Source organism: Arachis stenosperma, chromosome 2, assembly GCF_014773155.1.
Source record: "Arachis stenosperma cultivar V10309 chromosome 2, arast.V10309.gnm1.PFL2, whole genome shotgun sequence".
NCBI classification, from domain to species: domain Eukaryota; kingdom Viridiplantae; phylum Streptophyta; class Magnoliopsida; order Fabales; family Fabaceae; genus Arachis; species Arachis stenosperma.
In genome coordinates this window covers 75509158-75536932 of record NC_080378.1, presented here as the reverse complement: position 1 = coordinate 75536932, position 27775 = coordinate 75509158, and the positions used below count along the sequence as shown (strand labels likewise).

Below are 27775 nucleotides of genomic sequence, written 5' to 3'. Positions count from 1 at the left end.
GGAGATATCCTCTTTTTATAAATTTGGGCTTCCTCTTGGGGCCTCTTTCCCAATCTGCTCCTTGCACACATATATCCTGTATAATCTGGTCATAATTGGGGTTTTTGTCCATTCTTGAGTGATAGCTCTCCTCTTCAAAGGGTATGCTTCTCAATTTCAACACTCTCATGATAGTCATGGGACTAAAATCCACCATGACCCCTCTCACAAAACTTGTGTATGAGTCATCCGCCTTGTCTTATCTAACTGCATTGGCATAGAACTCTCTTACTAGAGTTGCATTCACCCTTGTGATCGGATCGATGAGGAGCTCCCATCGACGTTGTTCCACCTTCTTTGTGATTTCTGGACACTCGGCTTTTGTGACTTGAAAGCCTAGTTCATAAATGATTTCTTTATCAGTCATCCACCCATACTGGAGTGCATGATGAAAGGTTCTAAATCGCCCTTCATCAAAAGGAGGATGCTCTATGGGTTCCTTCCCCTTTTGTCTCTTGGAGCTTGATGATTCCATGCAAGATTGTTGATGTGTTGGCTATTCTCAAGATGGCTAGGAGGGTGTATGTGAAGCCTTTGGTGGATGATGATGTGTGTATGCCCGAAAGAAGGGAGTGGGAAGGGTGAGAATTTGAAATGTGTATGGAGAGGTTGTGTGAAGGGGTTTATATAGAAAGATGGCAATTGATTGAAGGGTGTGGATTGATGGTGTTGTTTGATAGTGGACGGTTGGGGTTTTGGGATTGAATGAGCACAAGGATCACCTCCTTTATGGGGGTCTTGGTTCGGTCTTCAAAATTATCCACTCCCAATGTTGCATGGCGACACTTCCAAGGACATTCCCCATGAAGACAAGTGTGAAATTCCCTTGGTGTAGTGGCCGAATCTCCCTTCCTCAATTGTCCTATCAAGTACCATCAATGTCCTTTTTGATTCCCTATATACGAAGAAAAAGTGCAATCGGTTATTTAAAATTTTTTGTGGGAAACCTTAAAGTGTGAACTAGTAAAAAAAATTCTTTTTCTTTTGTTTTTACATGACTAAATGCTTTCCATGAATGCAAATCAATCAACCATTAAGCTTCCATGCATGCACGTTGGTACACCAAACTTGTTTGTGACCACATGGTGCAACAAGTTTGGGGAATAAATTTTCCTTATAAGGTGTGTTCACCTCACTTGGTGTGCTTTGAACACCAAACTTATCATGTACTATACGTTGCATGTAGAGGGGCTTTATATTAGTTGTCAAAATTGATTTAGAATTCCATGAAATTTGCTTTATTATTATTATTAGAGATTTAAGAGCGAGGGTATAGAACATGGGTTGCCTCCCATGAAGCGCTTCTTTAGCGTCATTAGCTTGACGTTTGGTCCTTGTCAAGGTGGCTGATAGTGCTTGAAGTCTTCTCCTCTTGCAGTGAACTTATGTCCATTGGCTTTGTTGACAAGCTCCATATGCTCTAAGGACAAGATTTTGTTGATGGTGTACACTGGAGGCAGCTAAGATGGAATAGTGGGGAGGTGAGGTGGTATAGATGGAAAGTATGTAGAGATCACTTCATCACCTGGCGAGAAATTTTCTGTAGGAATTTTCTTATTTCTCCATCCCCTTGGGACTTTCTTCTTCGTATTTCTTGATGCTCTCTTGCTTTCTATAGATTCTTTCTCTAAGGGATTCTTGTTGTTGACTCTGCATGACTCTGGTGGTTCTGGTTCCCTTTGGATCACCTTTGAATGTGGTTCTTCCTGAATATGTGGCTTTCCAACCCATGGGATTTCCAATTGTGTTGTTTGTGCTTCACTGCTTATTTCTTGCATCAGTGCTTCATTCTGCTCTTCTCTTGATTCTTTGTTTTCTTGACTTGCTTCTTGTGAGAGGTTGAAAACATTGAAAGTGAGCTGCTCATCATATATTCTCAGTACTAGCTCTCCTCGCTCTACATCTATGAGTGCTCTGGCTGTGGCTAGGAATGGTCTTCCCAGAATGATGGGGTAAATAGGATTCTCATCCATTTCCAGAACAACAAAATCTGTGGGAAGATAGTAGCTCCCAACCTTCACCAGCACATTTTCAACCACTCTTATTGCTTGTTTTTGAGTTTTGTCAGCCAATCTGATAATTACATCAGTAGGAGTTAGTTCATTGATTTGGAGCTTCTTCATGAGGGAGAGAGGCATTAAGTTGATGCTTGCTCCCAAGTCACAAAGCCCTTTGTCAATCATTGTTTCTCCTATGGCACAAGGAATGTGGAAACTCCCTGGATCCTCCTTCTTTATGGGTGGCCCTGGTCGAATGAGAGCACTGCAATCCCTGTTCATCTTTATTGTTTGTCCACCCTTCAATGGACTTTTTCTGGCTAGTAGCTCCTTTATATACTTGATGTAGAAAGGCATTTGCTGGAGGGCTTTAATGAATGGTATATTTACATCAAGAGATGCAAACATATCAAGGAACCTTGAATACATTTTCCCTGCTACACCACCTTTAAGTCTGCGGGGAAAAGGTGCATATGGGTTCAATACCTCCTTCTTCTTCAGCTCTTCCTTGGATGTAGGTTGGGGTGTATAGCTTTCTTCCTCCTGGCTTTCCTTTTGGTTATTTTAGAGGTGTTCTACTCCATTCATACTCCCCTCATCACTTGTGGTTATCATTTTGCATTCTTCCCATCTCACTTTCTTTGTTTCTCCTTTTGGATTTTTCTCTGTATCACTGGGGAATCCATCAGTGGGTTTGGGAATTTGTTGAGATAGATACCCTACTTGGGACTCCAATCTCTTGATGTTTTCTCCTTGGTTCTTGATATTGGCTCGCACTTCTTCCTTAAACACTTTGTTGTCTTGGACTTCTCTGCATAAGTTTTCAAGTAGAGCCTCAATCTTTGAGAGCTTATCATCTGTTAATGATGGTGGGTTGAGATTAGGTGGTTGAGAAGATTGGTTAGATGGATGTTGGTAAGATCTCTGTGAGGTATGTTGATGAGTTACATTTTTGTTGGAGTTGAGGTTGTGGCATCTCTGATCTTGCCCTTGGTCTTGTTAGTTTCCCTATCCAAAGTTGGGGTGATTTCTCCATCCCGAGTTGTAAGTTTTGGAGTATGGATCATGGACTTGTCTAGGTGAGTTTCCAACATAGTTGGCTTGCTCCTAGTCACCTTCTTCTCCTATGTTCGCTCCTTCTTGAGCTGATGATGAAGTGATGGCTGCTGCAACTTGGTTTTCCTCCACCTTCTTGGTAAGATCTGCTAGCTTCTTGGTGATCATCTTATTTTGAGCTAACAATGCATCTATGTGGTTCAGCTCCATTACTCCTCTGGTGTTACTTCTTTCGGAGGCATAGAAGTAGTCATTCTCAGCAACTATTTCAATGACATCTATGGCTTCTTCAATGGTTTCCTTCTTGTTTAGAGAGCCTCCTGATGAATGATCCACAGCCTTCTTTGACTCATAGGAAACACCTTCATAGAAAATGTGAAGTTGAACCCATTCATTGAACATATCTGGTGGGCATCTTCTTGTTAGGTCTTTGAACCTCTCCCATGCTTCATAAAGAGTCTCACCATCTTGTTGCCTGAAAGTTTGCACCTCAGCTCTCAGCCTGTTGATCCTTTGAGGAGGGTAAAATCTTGCCAAAAACTTGTTTACCACATCTTCCCAATTTGTTAAGCTCTCCTTTGGGAAGTGATGAGCGGATAATTTATATACTTTTTGGCATTGTTTTTAGTATGTTTTTGGTATGATCTAGTTAGTTTTTAGTATATTTTTATTAGTTTTTAGCTAAAATTCACTTTTCTGGACTTTACTATGAGTTTGTGTGTTTTTCTGTGATTTCAGGTATTTTCTGGCTGAAATTGAGGGACCTGAGCAAAAATCTGATTCAGAGACTAAAAAGGACTGCAGATGCTGTTGGATTCTGACCTCCCTGCACTCGAAGTGGATTTTCTGGAGCTACAGAAGCTCAATTGGCGCGCTCTCAACGGCTTTGGAAAGTAGACATCCTGGGCTTTCCAGCAATATATGATAGTCCATACTTTGCCCAAGATTTGATGGCCCAAACCGGCGTTCAAAGTCACCTCAAGAAATCCCAGCGTTAAACGCTGGAACTGGCACCCAAATGGGAGTTAAACGCCCAAACTGGCATAAAAGCTGGCGTTTAACTCCAAGAAGAGTCTCTGCACGAAAATGCTTCATTGTTCAGCCCAAGCACACACCAAGTGGGCCCGGAAGTGGATTTTTATGTCATTTACTCATCTCTGTACACCCTAGGCTACTAGTTTTCTATAAGTAGGACCTTTTACTATTGTATTAAGGAGGTCTCGGTAGCTATCTTCGTGTTTTATGCTATCTTAGATCATTGGGAGGCTGGCCATTCGGCCATGCCTAGACCTTATGCTTATGTATTTTCAACGGTGGAGTTTCTACACACCATAGATTAAGGTGTGGAGCTCTGCTGTACCTCGAGTATTAATGCAATTACTATTGTTCTTCTATTCAATTCCGCTTGTTCTTTGTCCAAGATATCACTTGTTCTTCAACTTGATGAATGTGATGATCCGTGACACTCATCATCATTCTCACCTATGAACAAGGTGACTGACAACCACTTCTGTTCTACAAGCAATCAAGGCTCTAGTGAATATCTCTTGGATTCCTGATTGCACGATGCATGGTTGATCGCCTGACAACCGAGTGCTCGCCTGACAAACGAGCCAACCATTCCGTGAGATCAGAGTCTTCGTGGTATAGGCAAGAACTGATGGCGGCATTCAAGAGAATCCGGAAGGTCTAACCTTGTCTGTGGTATTCTGAGTAGGATTCAATGACTGAATGACTGTGACGTGCTTCAAACTCCTAGCAGGCGGGGCGTTAGTGACAGACGCAAAAGTATCAATGGATATTATTCCGGCCTGACCGAGAACCGACAGCTGAATTCCGCGTGCTGTGACAGAGCATATGCAATCGTTTTCACTGAGAGGATGGGAGGTAGCCATTGACAACGGTGAAACCCTACACAAGCTTTCCATGGAAAGGAGTAAGAAGGATTGGATGAAGACAGTAGGAAAGCAGAGAGACAGAAGGGAAGGCATCTTCATGCACTTATCTGAAGTTCCTACCAATGAATTACATAAGTATCTCTATCTTTATCTTTTATGTTATTTTCGTTCATCACCATATCCATTTGAGTCTGCCTGACTAAGATTTACAAGATGACCATAGCTTGCTTCATACTAACAATCTCCGTGGGATCGACCCTTACTCACGTAAGGTATTACTTGGACGACCCAGTGCACTTGCTGGTTAGTTGTGCGAAGTTGTGTAATGCCATGGAATTGAACCACCAAGTTTTTGGAGTTCATGACCAGGGATTATGAGAGTTGTGAAAAGTATTGTTCACAATTTCGCGCACCAAGTTTTTGGCGCCGTTGCCGGGGAATTAAATGTCCTAACTACGGTTTCGCATTTGTTCCTTGCAATAACAGCGCCAAGTTTTGATCCGGCAACAACACCAAGTTTTTGGCGCCGTTGCCGGGGATTGTTCAGTTTGGACAACTGAAGGTTAATCTTGTTGCTTAGATTAGGCATTTATTTTTTTTCGAAATTCTTGAAGATGAATTCTAGAGTTTCATGATGATTTGTTGAAGTCTGGCTGGCTGAGAAGCCATGTCTAATCTCATTGGACCGAGGTTTCAACTTATCATCACAAGAGCTTGTTGATCTTTATCAATCTTGCTTTTGGAGCAGTGATCTGCTAAGGCTTGGCTGGCCTCTGGCCATGTCTAGTGTTTTGGACCGAAGCTTTCTTTGAAAGCTTGGCTGGCTGTGAAGCCATGTCTAATTCCTGGACCGGAGTCTTAGACTAGCATTGCACTGATTCCTGGAATTCTCATTAAGAATTTTGATATCTTTTCCCACTTAATATTCGAAAAACACAAAAAAATAAAAAAAAATCATAAAATCCAAAAATTTCTTGTTTGAGTCTAGTGTCTCATCTTAAGTTTGGTGTCAATTGCATGCATTCATTCATGTGTCTTAGTGATCTTCAAGTAATTCTTGATGATTTTCGTGCTCTAATCTTTGAATTCTATTGACTTGAAGTATTTTGTGTGTTTCATATGCATTCTCATATTAGTGGTATACAAACTGCTAAGTTTGGTGTCTTGCATGCATTGTTATTTGATTTCAGTTGCATTTTGATTATTCTTCATTATTAAAAATCCAAAAATATTTTTAATTTGTGTCCTTTCAAGTCAATAATACAGAGAATTGAAGATTCAGAACATACAGCAGAGGAATTGCACAGAAAAAGCTGGGCGTTCAAAACGCCCAGTGAAGAAGGACAGACTGGCGTTTAAACGCCAGCCAGGGTACCTGGTTGGGCGTTTAACGCCCAAAAGGGTATAGTTTTGGGCGTTAAACGCCAGAATGTGCACCATTCTGGGCGTTTAACGCCAGGATGGCACAAGGGGGAGAATTTTGTTTTCAAATCAATTTTTTTTTCAAGTTTTCAAAGTTTTTCAAAATCAAATCTTTTTCAAATCAAATCTTTTCAATCAAATGTTTTCAAAATCAATTTCTTTCCTTTTTCAAAGATATTTGCTATCAATTAATGATTTGATTCAACATTTCAAGTATGTTGCCTTTTCTGTTGAGAAAGGTTTAATGTTTGAATCATATCTTTTCTTGATAGCCAAGTTACTAATTTTTAAAAAATCAAATCTTTTTAAAATTGTTTTCAAATCATATCTTCTCAATCACATTTTTTTTTTTTAAAACCAATCATATCTTCTTAACCTCATTTTTTTCAAAATAGTTTTCAATCAAATCTTTTTGATTTCTAATTTCAGAATCTTTTTCAAAAATCATTTTATTTCTTTCCCACTTTCATTTTCGAAAATTAAGTAATGTTTTTCAAAAATATTTTCAAAATCTTTCACTTAATTTTCGAAAATTACTTCACTTCTCCTCACATCCTTCTATTTATGGACTAACACTATCCCTTAATGCAAAATTCGAACTCCATTCCTTCTGATAAGTTCGAATTTTCTACTTCCGTCTTCTACTCTTCTTTTCCTCTGACACTTCAAGGAATCTCTATACTGTGACATAGAGGATTCCACATTTTCTTGTTCCCTTCTCTTTCTTATGAGCAGGAGCAAAGACAAAAGCATTCTTGTTGAAGCTGACCCTGAACCTGAGAGGACCTTGAAGCGAAAGCTAAGAGAAGCTAAAGCACAACTCTCTTTAGAGGACCTGGCCGAATTCTTCAAAGAAGAAGAACACATGGCAGCCGAAAACAACAATGCCAACAATGCAAGGAAGGTGCTGGGTGACTTTACTGCACCTACTCCCGACTTCTATGGGAGAAGCATCTCTATCCCTGCCATTGGAGCAAACAACTTTGAGCTTAAGCCTCAATTAGTTTCTCTAATGCAACAGAATTGCAAGTTCCATGGACTTCCACTGGAAGATCCTCATCAGTTTTTAGCTGAGTTCTTGCAAATCTGTGACACTGTCAAGACTAATGGGGTTGACCCTGAAGTCTACAGGCTCATGCTATTCCCTATTGCTGTAAGAGACAGAGCTCGAATATGGTTGAATTCTCAACCTAAAGAAAGCCTGGACTCTTGGGAAAAGCTAGTCAATGCCTTCTTGGCAAAGTTCTTTCCACCTCAAAAATTGAGTAAGCTTAGAGTGGAAGTCCAAACCTTCAGACAGAAGGATGGAGAATCCCTCTATGAAGCTTGGGAAAGATACAAACAATTAATCAGAAAGTGTCCTTCTGACATGCTTTCTGAATGGAGCATCATAGGTATTTTCTATGATGGTCTCTCTGAACTATCCAAAATGTCTTTGGATAGCTCTGCTGGAGGATCTCTTCATCTGAAGAAGACGCCTGCAGAAGCTCAAGAACTAATTGAAATGGTTGCAAATAACCAATTCATGTACACTTCTGAAAGGAATCCTGTGAACAATGGGACTAATCAGAAGAAAGGAGTTCTTGAGATTGATGCTCTGAATGCCATTCTGGCTCAGAATAAAATATTGACTCAGCAAGTCAATTTGATCTCTCAAAGTCTGTCTGGAATGAAAAATGCACCAAGCAGTACTAAGGATGCTTCATCTGAAGAAGAAGCATATGATCCTGAGAACCCTTCAATGGAAGAGGTGAATTACCTAGGAGAAGCCTATGGAAACACCTATAATTCTTCATGGAGAAATCACCCAAATTTCTCATGGAAGAATCAAGAGAGACCTCAACAAGGTTTCAACAACAATAATGGTGGAAGAAATAGGTTTAGCAATAGCAAGCCTTTTCCATCATCTTCTCAGCAATAGACAGAGAGTTCTAAGCAGAGCCACTCTGACTTAGCAACCATGGTCTCTGATCTAATCAAAACCACTCAAAGTTTCATGACTGAAGCAAGGTCCTTCATCAGAAATTTGGAAGGACAAGTGGGTCAGCTGAGCAAGAAAATCACTGAACTCCCTCCTAGTACTCTCCCAAGCAATACTGAAGAAAATCCAAAAGGAGAGTGCAAAGCCATCAATATGGCCGAATTCTGGGAGGAAGAAGAGGCAGTGAACGCCACTGAGGAAGGCCTCACTGGGCGTCCACTGGCTTCTAATGAGTTCCCCAATGAGGAACCATGGGAATCTGAGGCTCAAAATGAGACCATAGAGATTCCATTGGAATTAATTCTGCCATTCATGAGCTCTGATGAGTATTCTTCCTCTGAAGAGGATGAGTATGTCACTGAAGAGCAAGTTGCTAAATACCTTGGAGCAATCGTGAAGCTAAATGACAAGTTATTTGGAAATGAGACTTGGGAGGATGAACCCCCTTTGCTCACCAAAGAACTGGATGACTTGTCTAGGCAGAAATTGCCTCAAAAGAGGCAGGATCCTGGGAAGTTTTCAATACCTTGTACCATAGGTGATGGTGTTTTTGTGGAAAAATGAATTTCCAACACACAAATCCAACCGGCAAGTGTACCGGGTCGCATCAAGTAATAATAACTCACATGAGTGAGGTCGATCCCACAGGGATTGATGGATCAAGCAACTTTAGTGGGTGATTAGTTTAGTCAAGCTAACATTGAAGTGAATTTGGATGAAGTGTAGCCGACAGAATTATAAATGACAGGGAATTTAAAGTTGCAGAAAGTAAATTGCATTGAAACTTAAAGAGCAAGAAATGTAAATTGCAAGAATCTTAAATGACAAGAAATGTAAATTGCAGTAATTTAAATGGCAAGAAAGATAAATGACTTGAATATAAAAGGGAATTGAGGAATGGGATTGCAGAATCTAAACAAAGAAGAAGTAAATTGCAACAATTAAGAGGGCAAAAATTAACTCAGAAACAGTAAGCATTCAGACTGAAAGGAAATAAAATGCAGAAGAGGTTCACAGAAGAACCCAAGTGAATTCTGATCTCAGGACTCAAGGGCTTAGGTAGCAGAGCCTAAAACCCAATTTACCTTCCTAGATCCAAGTTCACAAAGCAATTGACAGAAATTTAAAGAAGAAGCAGTAAAGGAAATTGAAATTCAATTGATTATGCAGAAACAGAATTAAAGAGATTTTGGAATGGAGGTTGAGACAGAATTTCCTCAACTCATCACACCCAAAACTCAAAACAAGGAAATTAAAAAGACCCAAGCAAGAATGAGGAAGAAGAGAGATCAATTCTCCTCCCCAATTCTCAGAACTCTCGGTGGTGTCACCAAGAGAAGTTGCAAAAAAAATAAAATTCAAAGCTCAAAGAAAGTGCAAAATTCAAAAGCAAAGCATAAGCTCCCTAATTACATCAAACTAGCTCCTATTTATACACTTTCTATCCTTGGATTTTGGGATTTGGGTGGGCTTTTGATTTGGTGAAGAAATGAATTGAATTGGATTTTTAATTCAATTTTTGGCCCAAAATTAATAGCTTCCAGGAGGCTGCCCTGCCCTTGTGGAGGGCAGGGCAGAAAATTGAAGCTTGGTGCATGAGGTTGGTGCGGCCTTGGTGTGTGTTGATGCGAGTTGGTGCGGCCATGGTGCTGCCAGGATTGCAAAACGCTGCCCTGCCCGTGCCAAGGGCAGGGCAGAAAAGTTGGTGCTGCCAAGGTTGAGGCGTGCGTGCGTTGGTGCTGCCAGGGGGGGAAATTGGTGCGCCAAATTTGTTGCTTGGTGCTTAGGATGCTGCCCTGCCCTTGTGGAGGGCAGGGCAATGTTGCCTTGGTGTGTCTTGTGCGCGCACCACTTCCTTGACCGTGTGTCTCCCTCTTCGAACCTTGATGGAAGCATTTTTGTTTATTTTCGCTTGTTTTTGGCCCTTAAAGATGCCTCTCGTTCCTGCCTCAATTGTGCGCCAAATATGGATTGCTATATATCGTTGGAAAGCTCTGAATGTCAGCTTTCCAACGCAACTGGAAGCACATCAATTGGACGTCTGTAGCTCAAGTTATAGCCCTTTGAAGTAGGCATGGTCATGCTGTGTGCGGCCAGATTTTAACTTAGCGAAAATTCTTGCTTCCAACCATACTTTGCATCACAATTCTGCCCTGCCCTTGGCAAGGGCAGGATCGTGTGCGTGCTGGCTGCTTCCTTCCTTGATTTGGTCATGGGCCACGCTTTTAAAAGCGTGGCCTAAGGCTCCATAATGTACCCCAACTTCAAAGTGTACCCCAAAGCTCTTTTTTTCTCTTTTTTTGTGCTTCTTTGCTTCTTTTTCTTCTTATTTCCTACAAGATTTATAAAATTAAAATATCAAGAAAATATATCATTTAAGTACAAAAAGCATTCAATATTTAAGCACAAATCATCAATTTCTTGTATGAAAAAGCATAGAAAATGGGTATATGATGACTTGTCATCAATAGGCACCATGACCTTCAAGAAGGCCTTGTGTGACTTAGGGTCAAGTGTAAACCTCATGCCCCTCTCTGTAATGGAGAAGCTAGGGTTCTTTGAGGTGCAAGCTGCAAAAATCTCACTAGAGATGGCAGACAACTCAAGAAAACAAGCTCATGGACTTGTAGAGGATGTTTTGGTGAAAATTGAAAACCATTACATCCCTGCTGATTTCATAGTCCTAGAGACTGGGAAGTGCATGGATGAAACCATCATCCTTGGCAGACCCTTCCTAGCCACAGCAAAGGCTGTGATTGATGTTGATGGAGGTGAACTGATCATTCAAGTGAATGAAGAATCCTTTGTGTTTAAGGCTCAAGGATATCCCTCTGTCACCATGGAGACGAAGCATGAAGAGCTTCTCTCAAAACAGAGCCAAACAGAGCCCCCACAGTCAAACTCTAAGTTTGGTGTTGGGAGGCCACAACCAAACTCTAAGTTTGGTGTTGAACCCCCACATTCAAACTCTAAGTTTGGTGTTGGGAGGTTCCAACATTGCTCTGATCTTTTGTGTGGCTCCATGAGAGTCCTCTGTCAAGCTAATGACATTAAAGAAGCGCTTGTTGGGAGGCAACCCAATGTTTTATAATTAACTATTTCCTTTTATTATTTTATCTTTTTTGTAGGTTGATGATCATAAGAAGTTACAAAATCAATGAAAAAAGCAAAAACAGAATGAAAAACAGGAAGAAAAACAGCACACCCTGGAGGACGCACTTACTGGCGTTTAAACGCCAGTAAGGTTAGCTGTTGGGCGTTTAACGCCCAGTCTGGCACCATTCTGGGCGTTTAACGCCAGAAAAGGGCACCAGACTGGCGTTAAACGCCAGAAAAGGGCAAGAAGCTGGCGTTAAACGCCAGAAATGGGCACCAGCCCGGCGTTTAACGCCAGAAATGGCACAAAACGTGATTTTGTTAGCCATTTGGTGCAGGGATGACTTTTCCTTGACACCACAGGATCTGTGGACCCCACAGGATCCCCACCAACCCTACCACTCTCTCTCTCATTCACCAATCACCTCAACTACTCTTCCCCAAAAACCCCTCACCTATCAAATCCCCTCTTTCTCTTCACCACTCACATCCATCCTTCATAAAACCCCACCTACCCCACCATTCAAATTCAAACCACTTTCCCACCCAAACCCACCCTCAAATGGCCGAACAACCCTATCCCTCTCTCCTATATAAACCCTCCTTCACTCCTTCAATTTCACACACCTTAAACACCATCTCTCTTCCCTTTGGCCGAATACAAATCCATTCCCTTTCTCCTCATTTCTTCTTCTTCTACTCTCTTCTTTCTTCTTTTGCTCGAGGACGAGCAAACATTTTAAGTTTGGTGTGGTTAAAGCATTGCTTTTTGTTTTTCCATAACCATTTATGGCATCCAAGGCCGGAGAAACCTCTAGAAAGAGGAAAGAGAAGGCAAAAGCTTCTACCTCCGAGTCATGGGAGATGGATAGATTCATCTCAAGGGTGCATCAAGATCACTTCTATGAAGTTGTGGCCTTGAAGAAGGTGATCCCCGAGGTCCCCTTTTCACTCAAAAAGGGTGAATATCCGGAGATCCGACATGAGATCCGAAGAAGAGGTTGGGAAGTTCTTACCAACCCCATTCAACAAGTCGAAATCTTGATGGTTCAAGAGTTCTATGCCAATGCATGGATCACCAAGAACCATGATCAAAGTGTGAACCCGAATCCAAAGAATTATCTTACTATGGTTCGGGGGAATTACTTGGATTTTAGTCCGGAAAGTGTAAGGTTGGCATTCAATTTGCCCATGATGCAAGGAGATGAACATCCTTACACTAGAAGGGTCAACTTTGATCAAAGGTTGGACCAAGTCCTCACAGTCATATGTGAAGAGGGCGCACAATGGAAGAGAGATTCAAGAGGCAAGCCGGTTCAATTGAGAAGGCATGACCTCAAACCCATGGCTAGAGGATGGTTGGAGTTCATTCAACGCTCAATCATTCCCACTAGCAACCGGTCCGAAGTTACTCTAGACCGGGCCATCATGATTCATAGCATCATGATTGGAGAAGAAGTGGAAGTTCATGAGGTTATAGCCCAAGAACTTTATAAGGTGGCGGACAAGTCTTCTACCTTAGCAAGGTTAGCCTTTCCTCATCTCATTTGTCACCTCTGTTATTCAGTAGGAGTTGACATAGAGGGAGACATCCCCATTGATGAGGATAAGCCCATCACTAAGAAAAGGATGGAGCACACAAGAGACCCCACTCATCATGAGATCCCTGAGATGCCCCAAGGGATGCACTTTCCTCCACAAAACTATTGGGAGCAACTGAACACCTCCCTAGGAGAACTAAGTTCCAACATGGGACAACTAAGGGTGGAGCATCAAGAACATTCCATCATCCTCCATGAAATTAGAGAAGATCAAAGAATCATGAGGGAGGAGCAACAAAGACAAGGAATAGATATTGAGGAGCTCAAGCACTCCATAGGATCTTCAAGAGGAAGAAAGAGCCGCCATCACCAAGGTGGACCCGTTCTTTGATTTCCTTGTTCTTTATTCTTCTGTTTTTCGAATTTTATGCTTATGTTTATCCATGTTTGTGTCTTGTGATCATTAGTGCCTTAGTGTCTATGCCTTAAGGTTATGAATGTCCTATGAATCCATCACCTTTCTTAAATAAAAAAAAAGAAAAGGCGAAAAAAAAACGAAAAAAGAAAGAGAAAAAGAAAGAAAAAGAAAGAATAAAGTTGTGATCCAAGGCAAAAAGAGTGTACTTAAGAACCCTGGACACCTCTAATTGGGGACTTTAGCAAAGCTGAGTCACAATCTAAAAAGGTTCACCCAATTATGTGTCTGTGGCATGTATGTATCCGGTGGTAATACTGGAAGACAGAGTGCTTTGGGCCACGGCCAAGACTCATAAAAGTAGCTGTGTTCAAGAATCATCATACTCTACTAGGAGAATCAATAACACTATCTGGTTCTGAGTTCCTAAAGAAGCCTACCATTCTGAATTTCAAAGGATAGAGTGAGATGCCAAAACTGTTCAGAGGCAAAAAGCTAAAAGCCCCGCTCATCTAATTAATACTGATCTTCATAGATGTTTTTGGAATTCATTGCATATTCTCTTCTTTTTATCTTATTTGATTTTCAGTTGCTTGAGGACAAGCAACAATTTAAGTTTGGTGTTGTGATGAGCGGATAATTTATATACTTTTTGGCATTGTTTTTAGTATGTTTTTGGTATGATCTAGTTAGTTTTTAGTATATTTTTATTAGTTTTTAGCTAAAATTCACTTTTCTGGACTTTACTATGAGTTTGTGTGTTTTTCTGTGATTTCAGGTATTTTCTGGCTGAAATTGAGGGACCTGAGCAAAAATCTGATTCAGAGACTAAAAAGGACTGCAGATGCTGTTGGATTCTGACCTCCCTGCACTCGAAGTGGATTTTCTGGAGCTACAGAAGCCCAATTGGCGCGCTCTCAACGGCTTTGGAAAGTAGACATCCTGGGCTTTCCAGCAATATATGATAGTCCATACTTTGCCCAAGATTTGATGGCCCAAACCGGCGTTCAAAGTCACCTCAAGAAATCCCAGCGTTAAACGCTGGAACTGGCACCCAAATGGGAGTTAAACGCCCAAACTGGCATAAAAGCTGGCGTTTAACTCCAAGAAGAGTCTCTGCACGAAAATGCTTCATTGTTCAGCCCAAGCACACACCAAGTGGGCCCGGAAGTGGATTTTTATGTCATTTACTCATCTCTGTACACCCTAGGCTACTAGTTTTCTATAAGTAGGACCTTTTACTATTGTATTAAGGAGGTCTCGGTAGCTATCTTCGTGTTTTATGCTATCTTAGATCATTGGGAGGCTGGCCATTCGGCCATGCCTAGACCTTATGCTTATGTATTTTCAACGGTGGAGTTTCTACACACCATAGATTAAGGTGTGGAGCTCTGCTGTACCTCGAGTATTAATGCAATTACTATTGTTCTTCTATTCAATTCCGCTTGTTCTTTGTCCAAGATATCACTTGTTCTTCAACTTGATGAATGTGATGATCCGTGACACTCATCATCATTCTCACCTATGAACAAGGTGACTGACAACCACTTCTGTTCTACAAGCAATCAAGGCTCTAGTGAATATCTCTTGGATTCCTGATTGCACGATGCATGGTTGATCGCCTGACAACCGAGTGCTCGCCTGACAAACGAGCCAACCATTCCGTGAGATCAGAGTCTTCGTGGTATAGGCAAGAACTGATGGCGGCATTCAAGAGAATCCGGAAGGTCTAACCTTGTCTGTGGTATTCTGAGTAGGATTCAATGACTGAATGACTGTGACGTGCTTCAAACTCCTAGCAGGCGGGGCGTTAGTGACAGACGCAAAAGTATCAATGGATATTATTCCGGCCTGACCGAGAACCGACAGCTGAATTCCGCGTGCTGTGACAGAGCATATGCAATCGTTTTCACTGAGAGGATGGGAGGTAGCCATTGACAACGGTGAAACCCTACACAAGCTTGCCATGGAAAGGAGTAAGAAGGATTGGATGAAGACAGTAGGAAAGCAGAGAGACAGAAGGGAAGGCATCTTCATGCGCTTTTCTGAAGTTCCTACCAATGAATTACATAAGTATCTCTATCTTTATCTTTTATGTTATTTTCGTTCATCACCATATCCATTTGAGTCTGCCTGACTAAGATTTACAAGATGACCATAGCTTGCTTCATACTAACAATCTCCGTGGGATCGACCCTTACTCACGTAAGGTATTACTTGGACGACCCAGTGCACTTGCTGGTTAGTTGTGCGAAGTTGTGTAATGCCATGGAATTGAACCACCAAGTTTTTGGAGTTCATGACCAGGGATTATGAGAGTTGTGAAAAGTATTGTTCACAATTTCGCGCACCAGGAAGGATTCAAGCCATTTGGATGTCTTGTCCCTGAGTGAAAAAGGGAACAAGAGCAGCCTATAAACATCTGGATGGACTCTATTAGACTTCACAATGTCACAAATTCTCAGGAAGGTGGTTAGATGTTGATTGGGGTCTTCTTGAGCACTTCCTCCAAATGAACAATTATTTTGAACAAGGGTGATGAGCTGGGGTTTTAGTTCGAAATTGTTGGCGTGTATGGTGGGCTTCTGAATGCTGCTTCTACAATTTCCTGGATTAGGATTGATATAGGAGCCTAGAACTCTCCTTTCTTGCCCAGCACGGTTTGCATGGCCTTCTCTAGCATGGTTGTGAGCTTCTTCTTCATGATTGTTCTCCAAATTCTCTTCCATATTGGGTTCAAAGTACTCTTCCTCTTTCTCAGCATCAATAATTCTTTTCCCTCTTGCTTCCCTTCTTAGTCTCCAAAGGGTCCTTTCAGGTTCTGAATCGAAGGATGTTGAAACTCCTTCTCTTCTCCCTGTCATACAACAGACAGATTGCACAACAGTAGATAAAATGAAGAAACTATTCTTGTTAAAGTAATTGTTAGTGTGAGTGATGCAACTTATCAAACAGTTAGTGGGTTAATGAGCAGAATTGTAATTATCAAAGAAAGAAAGAACAAAAAAATAAAGAGGGCGAAGGGGGTGAGGAAGAAATTAAAACAAACTAAAAGAAATTGACTGAATCAAATAAACAAAAAGAAAAATGCTCAATCTAGTGATCTTCAAACTTAATCATTGTTGATTCAAAATCAATCCCCAGAAACGGCGCCATAAACTTGATGCATGAAAACTTGTCTCTCAACAAATTTCCTTTCGGCAAGTATACCGAATTGTCGTCAAGTAAAACTCATAATAGAGTGAGGTCGAATCCCACAAGGATTGATTGGTCAAGCAACTTTAGTTAGAAGAATATGCTAGTTGAGCTAAACAGAATTTAGATTGAGAACTTGCAGAAATTTAAATGATTGGAAAGTAAATAACAGAAATTAATGTACAGAATCTTAAATGGAGATTTGGGGTAATGAGCATGAAAATAAATGGCAGAAAGTAAAGAGAATGGGTAAGATCATAAATGGGGTAATCATTGGGTTCAGGAGATGTTGCATTCTCCGGATCAAGTTTATTCTCATCTCTTCCTCAATCAATGCATTCATTGATCTCCTGGGCAATCTTAAGTGATTGGATCCCAATTCCTTGGCAATCCAATCTCTCTAAGCTTGAACAATTGCCCAATTCCTTGATTTAATTGCTCATGGGAAGAGATGAAGTGTGGTCACTGATTATACCACATGTATTTTCAAATCAAAGTGTTGGGAGGATTACATGTCACTATATCCGCCCTAACCCCAATTTGGTCCAACATGAGAAAGCATTTCTAGCATGATCTCCTCATCCCTTTTCCAAGGCTCAAAGGAGATCCAACTATGGAGAGTTTCTTTTCCAAGACAACTAACCAATTGAATTAAGATCGAAAGCTTTCTAGTAAGATCAAGAGAAAAGAAAGAAGAAGAAGAATGAAAACTATAATTGATCCATCAAATTACAACAGAGCTCCCTAACCCAATGAAAGGGGTTTAGTTATTCATAGCTCTAGAAATGAAAAATGGCAGAAAAGAAGAATCCATGCTAAAAGTGCAAAAAAGTAAATATACAGAGAGTAGCCCCCAAAAGTGCCAAGCTTCTCTATAGTTCAAAACTACTCCTATATATACTACTCCTCTTGATCTTCTAGTGAGTTCTTCAAGTCTTGGATGTGGGCTCTGGATCTTGAGTTGAAGCAGTTCTCATCTTGAGTGGGCCCAGCTTGCAGAGAAATATGAATTAGGCTTGGGTATTTAGTGAGATTAACGTTGAGTGCCATTGTGGGTTCGAGAATGTTAGTGGCATTCACTTTTTCCACTAACGTTCCACCCTTATGTACCCACGTTAACTCCAACGTTAGTGGTCTTAACGTGACCACTAACGTTGCCTTCTCAATGTTTGGCCAACGTTATTGGGCCTCACTTTTCCCATTAACGTTGCTTAGTGCCTTTTGTTCCTACGTTAGAGTTCACGTTAGTGTAGCTAACGTGACTCTTAACGTGGATGTGTCTCACCTTCGAGAGCGTTAGTGACACTCACCTTTGTCACTAACGCTCCAAATGCCCAAATTCTCTAGGTTAGAACTCACGTTAACTAAGTTAACGTGGCTCTTAACGTAGTAGTGATGCCATCTTCCAACGTTAGTGACAAAAGTGAGTGTCACTAACATTGGCTCCTTGATCTCAACTCCACGTTAACTTTCACGTTAATGGTCTTAACGTGAAAGTTAACGTAGGCAATGCTAGTTGGTCCAAGGTTAGTGACAAAAGTGAGTGTCACTAACGTTGGCTTTTGTTTTCCTCTTCCACGTTAGAGTTCACGTTAACTAAGTTAACGTGACTCTTAACGTGGATCATTGCCAAGTTTTCCAACGTTAGTGGTGTTCACTTTTACCACTAACGTTGGAGAAAAAATGTTATTGGTGTTCACGTTTTCTCTTAACGTTGGAGTTCTTTTTTGCTTCTACGTTAACTACCACGTTAACTTAGTTAACGTGGCAAGTAACGTGAACTATGGATGGCTTCGCAGTCGTTATTGGTGATCACTTTTCTCATTAACGTTGCAAGCTTTTTACCATTCCACGTTAGTGTTCACGTTAACTAGGTTAACGGCGATACTAACGTGGTTCTTCCTTGCTTCCTTTGCCCTGAAATCAAGCAATTAAAGTGCATTAAAGCTCTAGCCAAAGTCATGATATTAGGCATCATCAATTTATCATGCAATTCTAGCAAAATTCTCATGAAATCATGCAAAGTTCACAATAGTTGCTTGAATCAAGATGTGAGTGTATTTTCATCCAAAACTTGCCTTATTCACTAAGAAAATGCATGAAACTACCATAAAACAGTAAAAAAAAAAAAGGTCAGTGAAACTGGCCTAGATGCCCTGGCATCAATCATAGATCATAGAAGCAACATTGGTAGAACTCAAAACTGTGCAATTTGTTACTATTATCTCTTCGGATTAAAGATCCATCAATTCAATGCTGAAACTATCTTCCCTCTTATATTCTAACTCCAATGTGCCCTAAGTCGCTAGCAACTGTAAATTTGAAATCCTATTACATTTGAAGAATTAACACAAGTATTCACAAAATCAAAAGCGAAATATCAATAGTAGCATCTTCAAATTTGAAAGCAACAATACTTGAAATTGCTGATAAATAAAATTGAGCTAGAAATAGAGAGAGGAGAATTAGCAAACCTTGTTGCAAACAGCGGTGGAGTTTAAGGAGAGTGAAGATATGCAGAGAGGGAGAAGATTAGTGAGTAAAAGCTCAAGCTTGGAATCATCGCAGAGAGCTAAACAAGTGAGCATCTGATCGAGAACCTCCTCAACCTCCGCATTGAACTTTTCTGCCACAATTAACGATGCTTTTAAGATAGGAACTGAACCTAGCAATGCAGATCTGAGACACGAATGAACAAGAATAGCTATACAGATCTGAGGGGGGATGGAAACATGAAGAGCGATCAATTTGAATGAGTGAAAGATGATGGACGGTCGTTGGTGATGGTAAGGCCTGCAGTGGTGGTCAGTGGCGATGGAAAAAGCTTGAGGAGTTTCTCTTTAGGTTACTTGATTTAGGGAACAGAGTTAATTGTTATTTGAATTAAGATGAGATAAAAAAATATATAATAAAGAATTAGCGGCACTATTGATAATTGCCACTATTAATTTAGAGAAAGTAAGATTACAAATATAAAAATATGATAATTTAGTCGCAATAGTAATAATTACCATTATAACATATAGCAAAAATGGCAAATATATAATTGCCACAAAAAGATATCTTAACTAAAAGAAATAGCAGCTATTGTATTATGGTCGTTAAAAGTTTGTCGCTAAAACTAATTTTTCTTTTAGTGTGAGTGCGGCTGCTGATGGTGTACCTCTAGTGATGTATGGATGTTTATGGGGACTTAAATATAATCACTTTGTTTGTGAATTATCATTTTTCTAAAGAGAATCTTGAGGGTATTAATCTTCTTCATCAACATGATCATGACATATGTTATCTAATATTTCATATTTTGGATGGTTTTTTTGTGTTAGTTTGAATGGTTATTTTGTTTGGTTTCATATTTTTTTTGTCTGATTTCATATGTTTATTTAGGAAGCATGTTGGATATTTTTTTTTTGTTATATACTGGATATTTTCTATATGAATTTGGATATTTATAAGTTAATACATGTCGGATGGTTTTTTGTCTTTTTCGGATGTTTTATTTTGTTTTGGATTTTTTGGGTCAGATAACATATGTTTATGTAGCAATCATGTTGGATATTCCTTTTGGTAATATTATGGATGTTTTCAATATGAATTTGGATAGTTATTGGTTGTTAGATTGTGGATGTTTGTTTTTATATTTCTCGGATGTTCTTTTTTGGTACATTTTGGATGGTTTTTTAATGATTTTGGATGCATCTTTTATTCGGTTCGGATGTTTCCTATGTTAGGTTTTTGGACGTTCTTTTTATTAGGTGTTGAAATTTTTTTATAGTTCCTCTTTTTATGTTAAAGATTTTATGATGTTTATACTGAAGTTGTTTTGTTTGATTATTTTCTACACTTTTTAATTGGTTGATTGCTAAAAGTGACACATGAGGAATGATTATTATCTTGTATATTACATCCAAGGAAAAAACTATCCGAAATAGTTAGGTTTAAACCATCTATAAATATATCAAAAAGAAATATAAGTTATTCTTAATGTTAACGGGTTCTTGACTGAATTATTGTTCTGGATGTTCTTCTTCATATAGTTTTGGATGTTCTTTTTAAATGTAGTCGTGGATGTCCTTTATAGTTGGAATATTTTATTTTGTAGGGGACAATTGATATTGAAGAAAGCAACAATTCACAAGATATTTTGACTACTCAATCTTTTAGTGCAAATCGTGGAGTAGATGAATTGCAATAACTTGGTGGATTTTTGTTCTTGTTAAATTCTTTTCAAAATTCTTAGTTTAATATAACTAGGGCATATACATATTATTTTTTTCATATAACACTTTCAAAGTATAGAATATGTTTTTCTCATTATCGTTAGTCTTTTATATTTTTATATTAAAAATATATGCATTCTTTCGTTAACAATGCTTTATAAACTATAAGAACATCCGAAACTACGAGAAAAAAAACATCTGAAACTCCATGAAAAGAAACACCAAAAAAAATATTTGGATATATGGTGTTCCTTTTATTGGTGATATTATAGCATGTATAACGTACTTTTCCTTTAATGATAAATAAAATTTCACACACTAAAATAAGAATATCTAAAACTACCGAAAAAGAACATTCAAAACATATTAAAATGAAATATCTAAAATAAAAATCTAACAAATCCTCAAGAGTGAGAACCACTTAATCATAAATCCAACTGTACATCATGAAAAATTTTGAGAATCCGAATTCAGCACATCAACCCTCAATTGTACATCATAAGCACAAACTACAACTCATAAGAAACTCATTCAAAACCTATTTTGGAATACCTTCTTTCTCTTCTTATATGTTTTTCTTCTGCAAATGTATAATAAAAGAAACATTCAAAACAAATGTCAAAAGAACATCCAAAGTCTAAAAAAAGAAATGCGAAAATTATTAAAAAAATATTCAAAACCTGAAAAAATCTAGAATCATGGAAAAATAACATCTAAAACCTAACAAAAAGCAACATAAGAATAATACATTTTTGGGGCCTCCTTATCTTTTAGGTCTAACCATGATGTATAAACGTAAAATATAATAATAGAAAATGATGTAAAAAAGAACATCCAAATCATATAAAAATTAAACATCTGAACCTGAGGGAAAAAAATCCGAAAATAATAACAAAGAAACATCCAAAATTTATAGGATGAAACAATCAAAATACAAAGAAAAACAAAACAAAACATCTAACACTCAAGAAATAGAAACATTCAGAATATAAAAAAATATATCTAAAACTATTAAAAAGAAACATCCAAAAAAATTCCAAAACAAAAAAATCTAAAAATTATAAAAAAATCCCAAAAATTAGAAAAAGAAACATTCGAAACCTCAAAAAATAAAACATACATAACTTAAAAAGCTAGATTACATCATTAGATAGTGTATTTAGCATTCAACACATCCATGTTATGAAAGATTTTAGTAAGCATTCAAAAGTCTCAGCACAATAAATCATCATTCCAATTGACGAAGAGATACACAAATAAATAGAAAAATTATAAAAACATCAAAAGACTAAAAAGAAGAAACATCCAACACTATAAAAAATTCCTCCAAGACCTAATAAAAACAAGCGTACAAAACATTACATAAAGACCATCTAAATTCATACCCGAAAGAAACTTCCACAAAACTAACAATTATAAATATTCCTAGGTAAAAAACATATAAATCTTATCAAAATAAGCAACATCCAAAATCAATAAAAAAAATACTTGAAACATGACTATCATAAACATCTAAAAGCTTAAAAAAATATCCAAAACCATAAACATAACAAATAAAAAAATCCAAGAATTTTAAATCTCTCTCCAAACAAAAAAAATTAAAGATTTTAATAAAAGAGAACCGCAGTACCAAGAAGTTCGATGGAGGCATAATGAGTAATGGCTAAAGACAACGACAGACAGCAAGACTCAGGATTGAGTTCTTCGAGAAGGTCAAAGAAAGAAAAAAGATCGTAGCAAGTATGTTGATAGACACTCCAAAGAGACCTACATAAGTATAATATCTCATGTTTTTTCGTGTTTCATATTTACTTTATAATTGTCTATCTATTGTTTGATTTTATAATTTTTATCCATGTTAGAATCGCGTTGAGGCGAATTTGGCAAAAGCTATTGAGGAGTGTGCCACTCAAATTGTTGAGGGGCTCGAGGTCGTCCTTTAGTCTTAGAAAAAAGGCAAAGATCAGACCATTTGTGGTTGCAAGCCTGGGAGGCACAGTCAACACCACCACTACACCTCGATTTACTAAGGCTACTTGGAGCAGATTACTATGCTCAACATAAAGCTCAGCTTTCAGCTGGAGTAGTAGGACGAGCAAAGGATGACATATGCAAACTTAGAGGTGCGCTACCATCAGGAGCAAGAGGAGTGGAGGCAAACTCATCAGAGGCAGCAAGGGAAATAACCCACCTATAGAAAAGTTTTGACACCAAAATGTAGATGTGACTAATATGAAGAGTATCATAAGCTAGTTGTACACATCCGTGCAGTCACTGATGCCTCCTCCATTTCTTCCCATGGTAGGCAATGGTAGCATGAATAGTTCACGAAACAAAAAACCACCCCCAGGCAGGAAGTTGACATAGATGACGACAAGTTCCTCGACAAGGATTACTTGTAAATATATAATAACATGTTTTTAAATAATGTATTTTATTTAATAATTAATAAATATGATATTTTTATTTCATGATTAATTTAATAATTTATTTTATTGTTATCAACATATATATAGCTGGTAAAAAAATTACTGATGACTCGAGCGTCAGGATAATCAACTTTTCAATTTTGTATTTACAGCATCTTTTTATTACCAAAATTGAAGTGCCACTAATAGTTTTTACTTTTTTTCAATGACATCGATTGTTTGGCAAAAATTGTTGAATTTTATTAATGGGACTTTGACCCACACAATTTTACCAACAACATGTTAATAAAATTGGTTAGCAAGGCCATCAATAATAATCAATGTTATTATAGTGAGTAAATGTGGGCACTTCTTTTCTCCTCCTCCTCTTCCACATCCAAGGCTCAAAGGAGTCTTAACTTCTTTCCTGCTCTTGGTGGCTCCTATGATGCTAATGATGGTGGTGTTAAAATGTGAGTCTTCTTCTTTCTCTTCTTTCTCTCCCTCAAATATGTTCCTCTCTTGTTCTCTCTTTCTTTCTTCTTAATTTCACTAACAATGAGCGAAATGAGAATATGAGTCGATCTCAACCCTCCATGATTATTTACAACCTTTAGTGAGTGGTTAGCTTGGTGATCAAGCTAATTTTTAACACGAATTTTGCATGGCATCATGCGTTTTTTGTAAACAAATTAGCCCGACTCAAATTTAAATTTGAACTTAGGACCAAGTTGTATTTCCACTACAAATAGGCATAATTATAATTAATTAAAAGTTGAGGGGACCAAAATGTAAATAATTTTATTCAAGTCGCACAAAATCAAATTTGGGCATAATATTATACTATTCTAGTCTTAATTATCTCTTTTAAGGGGAGAAAACATATTTGCCCTTATTTTACAAATAAAAATGTTAGATAACTAAACAATTTTTTATAACTAATTCAAAATTACATACTTCTTCTTTTTCTTCTTCCACCTGCATTATCACCATCATCATCATATCATAAATTTAATGATAACAAAAGTATTAATGACACAAGAAATTTATTAAAAATGACACATGAATTTTTGATAAATGACATAAGAAATTTTTAAAGAACCACAAGTCCCAAACTTTAACACACTCAACTAACAAAACACATCCAAATGTGTTTTGAAATTGAAAAATACATAAATTTATTACAAATGATACATAAATGGCTAGACCTCTTATATATGAGTTTAATACCACGTAATTAACACAAAAAGTTTTTAAAGGACCACAAGTTAAGAAAATTTTTGTATCACGGTTAGAAAATTTTGGTATCAAAATTAAGAAATTTTTGTGTCATAGTAAAAAAATTTGGGTGATATTTCTCTAATAAATTCTACACAATTCAAAACAAAAATATTCTCATAATTTTTTTGTTTCACCCTCTTAATAAGAACCTGTGTTACAGTTAACAAATTTTGGATATTATATTTTTAATAAATTTTGCACAATTCAAAACTCCATTTTCTGCTTCTCCTCCATCATCATCATCTTCATCATCATCTTCTTCTTCTTCTTCTCATAATTCTTCTTGTTTCACCCTCTTAACAAGAACCTATGTCACGGCTAAAAAATTTTGATGTCAAAATTAAGAAACGTCTTGTGTCATAGTTGAAAAGTTTTGGTGCTATATTTCTGGTAAATTCTGCACAATTCAAAACTCTCAATCTTCCTTCTCATCATCATCATCATCATCATCATCATCATCATCATCATCATCATCATCATCATCATCATCATCATCATCTTATTCTTTTTTTTTTCATCAACTCTTTTTTATTTCACTTTTCCATAATTCTTCTTGTTTTACTTTTTTAACAAAAATAAAAACAAGAAAAAGAGAAAAAAATCAAACAAAAAATAATAATAAATGCTATAATAACCATCACCAAGAGGAGAAGGAGAAGAAATTAAAATAAAAGCACAGCAACAATAACAACAATAAAAAAAGACGATGAAGAGAAAATGTACAAAAAAAAAGAAGAAACGCAAAGTAAAAGAAATGTGTGATTCATATGCATGTTATATAAGTACTTTTTGTTGAGTTTAAATCAATTTAATTGGACTTAGTTAATAAAAATATTCAGATGTTTAACAAGACTATTTTAAAAATTAAAATCTAACTTGTTAATTAGAATTCATTTTCCTAAAATGACAGGATGTTATCCCAAATCTCAATGACACACGCGATGCACGTCTTCTATGTCTTATTATAAAATTGACTAAACCACCAAAAGTAACTATGAAAGATTGATTCGCTGACAAAAGTAACTATGGAAGATCAAAACTCCTCAGATACCCACAATTGATTTGCTCTGTTTGTCAAAAATAGCCAAGTCTGATGTAGCCTTAGCAGAGGGACATACGTGGACTGTTTACGTTGATGATTATACGTGTTGGTAGGCATACGTATACTCAGTATCATTTAGGGTCAATTTGAACCCTAATGCTTCGTTCTTCTTAGTTGAAACCCAAATTTCGCAGGATAACCCAAGCACAGGCATCCAAGGTAACTACAAGCGAAGAACCCTAATTCCTGAATTAATTTATGCTCATAGAATTTGAGTAATGTCAAGGAGAGAGGTAACTACAAGCGACGGAAGTAGATTTTCTAGAGCTTCACATTCGAAGATGAAGAAGAAGAAAATTACGGATGAAAGATGTCACTGTGGTGAGTATGTTATCTTGTTAGAATCTTTGACGGTTACTAATCCTGGAAGATGGTTCATTCGTTGCCCCTTTTTGAAGGTATGGAACATTATTTATGATAATTAGACAAGTATAGGATTCCTTTGCATCTCTAATATTTTGATTTTTTAGCTTCTGTAGAGTCGAGATTGCCATTATTTTGTTTGGGTTGATGAAATTGATGGGGGATGGCAAAGTTTGGCAAGGTGTTTGATTAGAAGACTCAATGAGCATGAATGTGGTGTTGCTAATCAAGATGTGACAATTGCTACAACAGACCACAGGGAGAGAAATGTTAACATGGCCACGAAGGTTGAGAAGAAAATTGAAGGTGAAATCAAATCTATGAAAGTATGGTTTGTGTCCGTGTCTTTAGGATTGTTTCTGCAGTTTACGCTTTTTTTGTTTGTAATGGTCATGTACAAGTGATTGGTAAGTTTGAATCCTAAATTTATGCAGAAGTTTAGAACTAGTTTTGGTACAAGGTTGTTTTCTATCAACGAAGAACAATGTAATTCATGTTTGAATGGGGTGATATATTTGCTATTTATTGCATTTTTATTCTATCACTATTCTCAATAATTGTTATTCTTTTATAACATTGTTTAAGCATTTTGAGTTGAGAAATTAGTTAATCATAATAACATCAATATCAGAATATAATATGTATTAGCATAATCATAAGCACTCATAAGCATTCATAAGGTTCTAAAAAGGTACATCAATAACTGTTTAAGTAGTGTATGTAGCATACGAACATGACATGATAATCCAAAATAAAAATAGAAAGCATAACTGATCACTTAGCAGTAAAGTATTGAGGTAAATTACATAAATATCGATTCCAAAAAAGATAAAGATTGTTAATTTTTTTTTAATTTGGAGTTGAGTTGCTACTCCCACTGGATAACCCATAGGCTGTGCCTTGTATAGTAGTAGATGGTTTGGGTGGTCTGAATCCAGGAACTGGCCATGTTGGTATAAGGTGTGATCTTGGTGTTGGCATAAACTGTGCGAACCTGGAAGTTGTGCTAGCACTGGCTCCTTGCATTGTATGTGGGGACACGGTGGGTGGCCTAACAGATGCATTGTATGGCTGCTGAAGAGTGTTCAAAGTTGGAGCCTGAGGAACAAGGGTCTGAACTTGTGATGGAAGAGGCCTCTTGTTGGATCTCTTTGTTCTCTTTATTTTTGTGGTTGGTGGCCTAATTAGTGGTGGCACTTGTGGTGTATGCGGCATATTAGGAGATGGACTCAATGTGGTAGTGGCCTATAAATTAAATTAGACATGAATGTAAGTAAATTTAATTTCTCAAAATATATTTAAGCAATTCACAAATTTATATTTTACCTGTGGTTGGGTTCCGGCACCCAGAGATGCCTCAAATTCAGTGGCTGCAACATCCAAGGATGCCTCTGCCTCTACATCCTCTAAGGTTTCCTCCCAATATATCTCAACCAGTCTTTCATCATCCGCATCCTGTGCTACATTAGCAGGTGGTACATGTGCAGTTGTTATTGCAGAAGAGTTTTGACCATGTGTTGTAGCATCCGCAGCAGTAGCAGTTGCTGCCATGGCTTCCTTTTTAGCCTTGCAACTTCTAGAATTGTGCCTTTCTAGTATAATAATTGAGATTATATAATTATTCACAACACAAATATTCCCAGACAAATATCCCTAACAATTGTTATGGTGAATGATAAACCTATATTTTATGATATATATTGTGCTCAATTTAAGTGATTTATTCAACCCTTCACCTACTTATTCATGGAAATTGCATAG

General features: G+C 37.8%; 2 non-coding genes across 2 annotated transcripts; one reads left to right on the top strand and one right to left on the bottom strand.

The window, feature by feature from the left end:
- Positions 1–3489: 3489 nt before the first annotated feature.
- Positions 3490–3596, top strand: LOC130964136 (small nucleolar RNA R71). The gene has a single exon (XR_009080244.1). It is a non-coding gene; the product is annotated as a small nucleolar RNA R71 (small nucleolar RNA).
- Positions 3597–7679: 4083 nt separating this feature from the next.
- Positions 7680–7787, bottom strand: LOC130963801 (small nucleolar RNA R71). The gene has a single exon (XR_009079920.1). It is a non-coding gene; the product is annotated as a small nucleolar RNA R71 (small nucleolar RNA).
- Positions 7788–27775: the final 19988 nt, after the last annotated feature.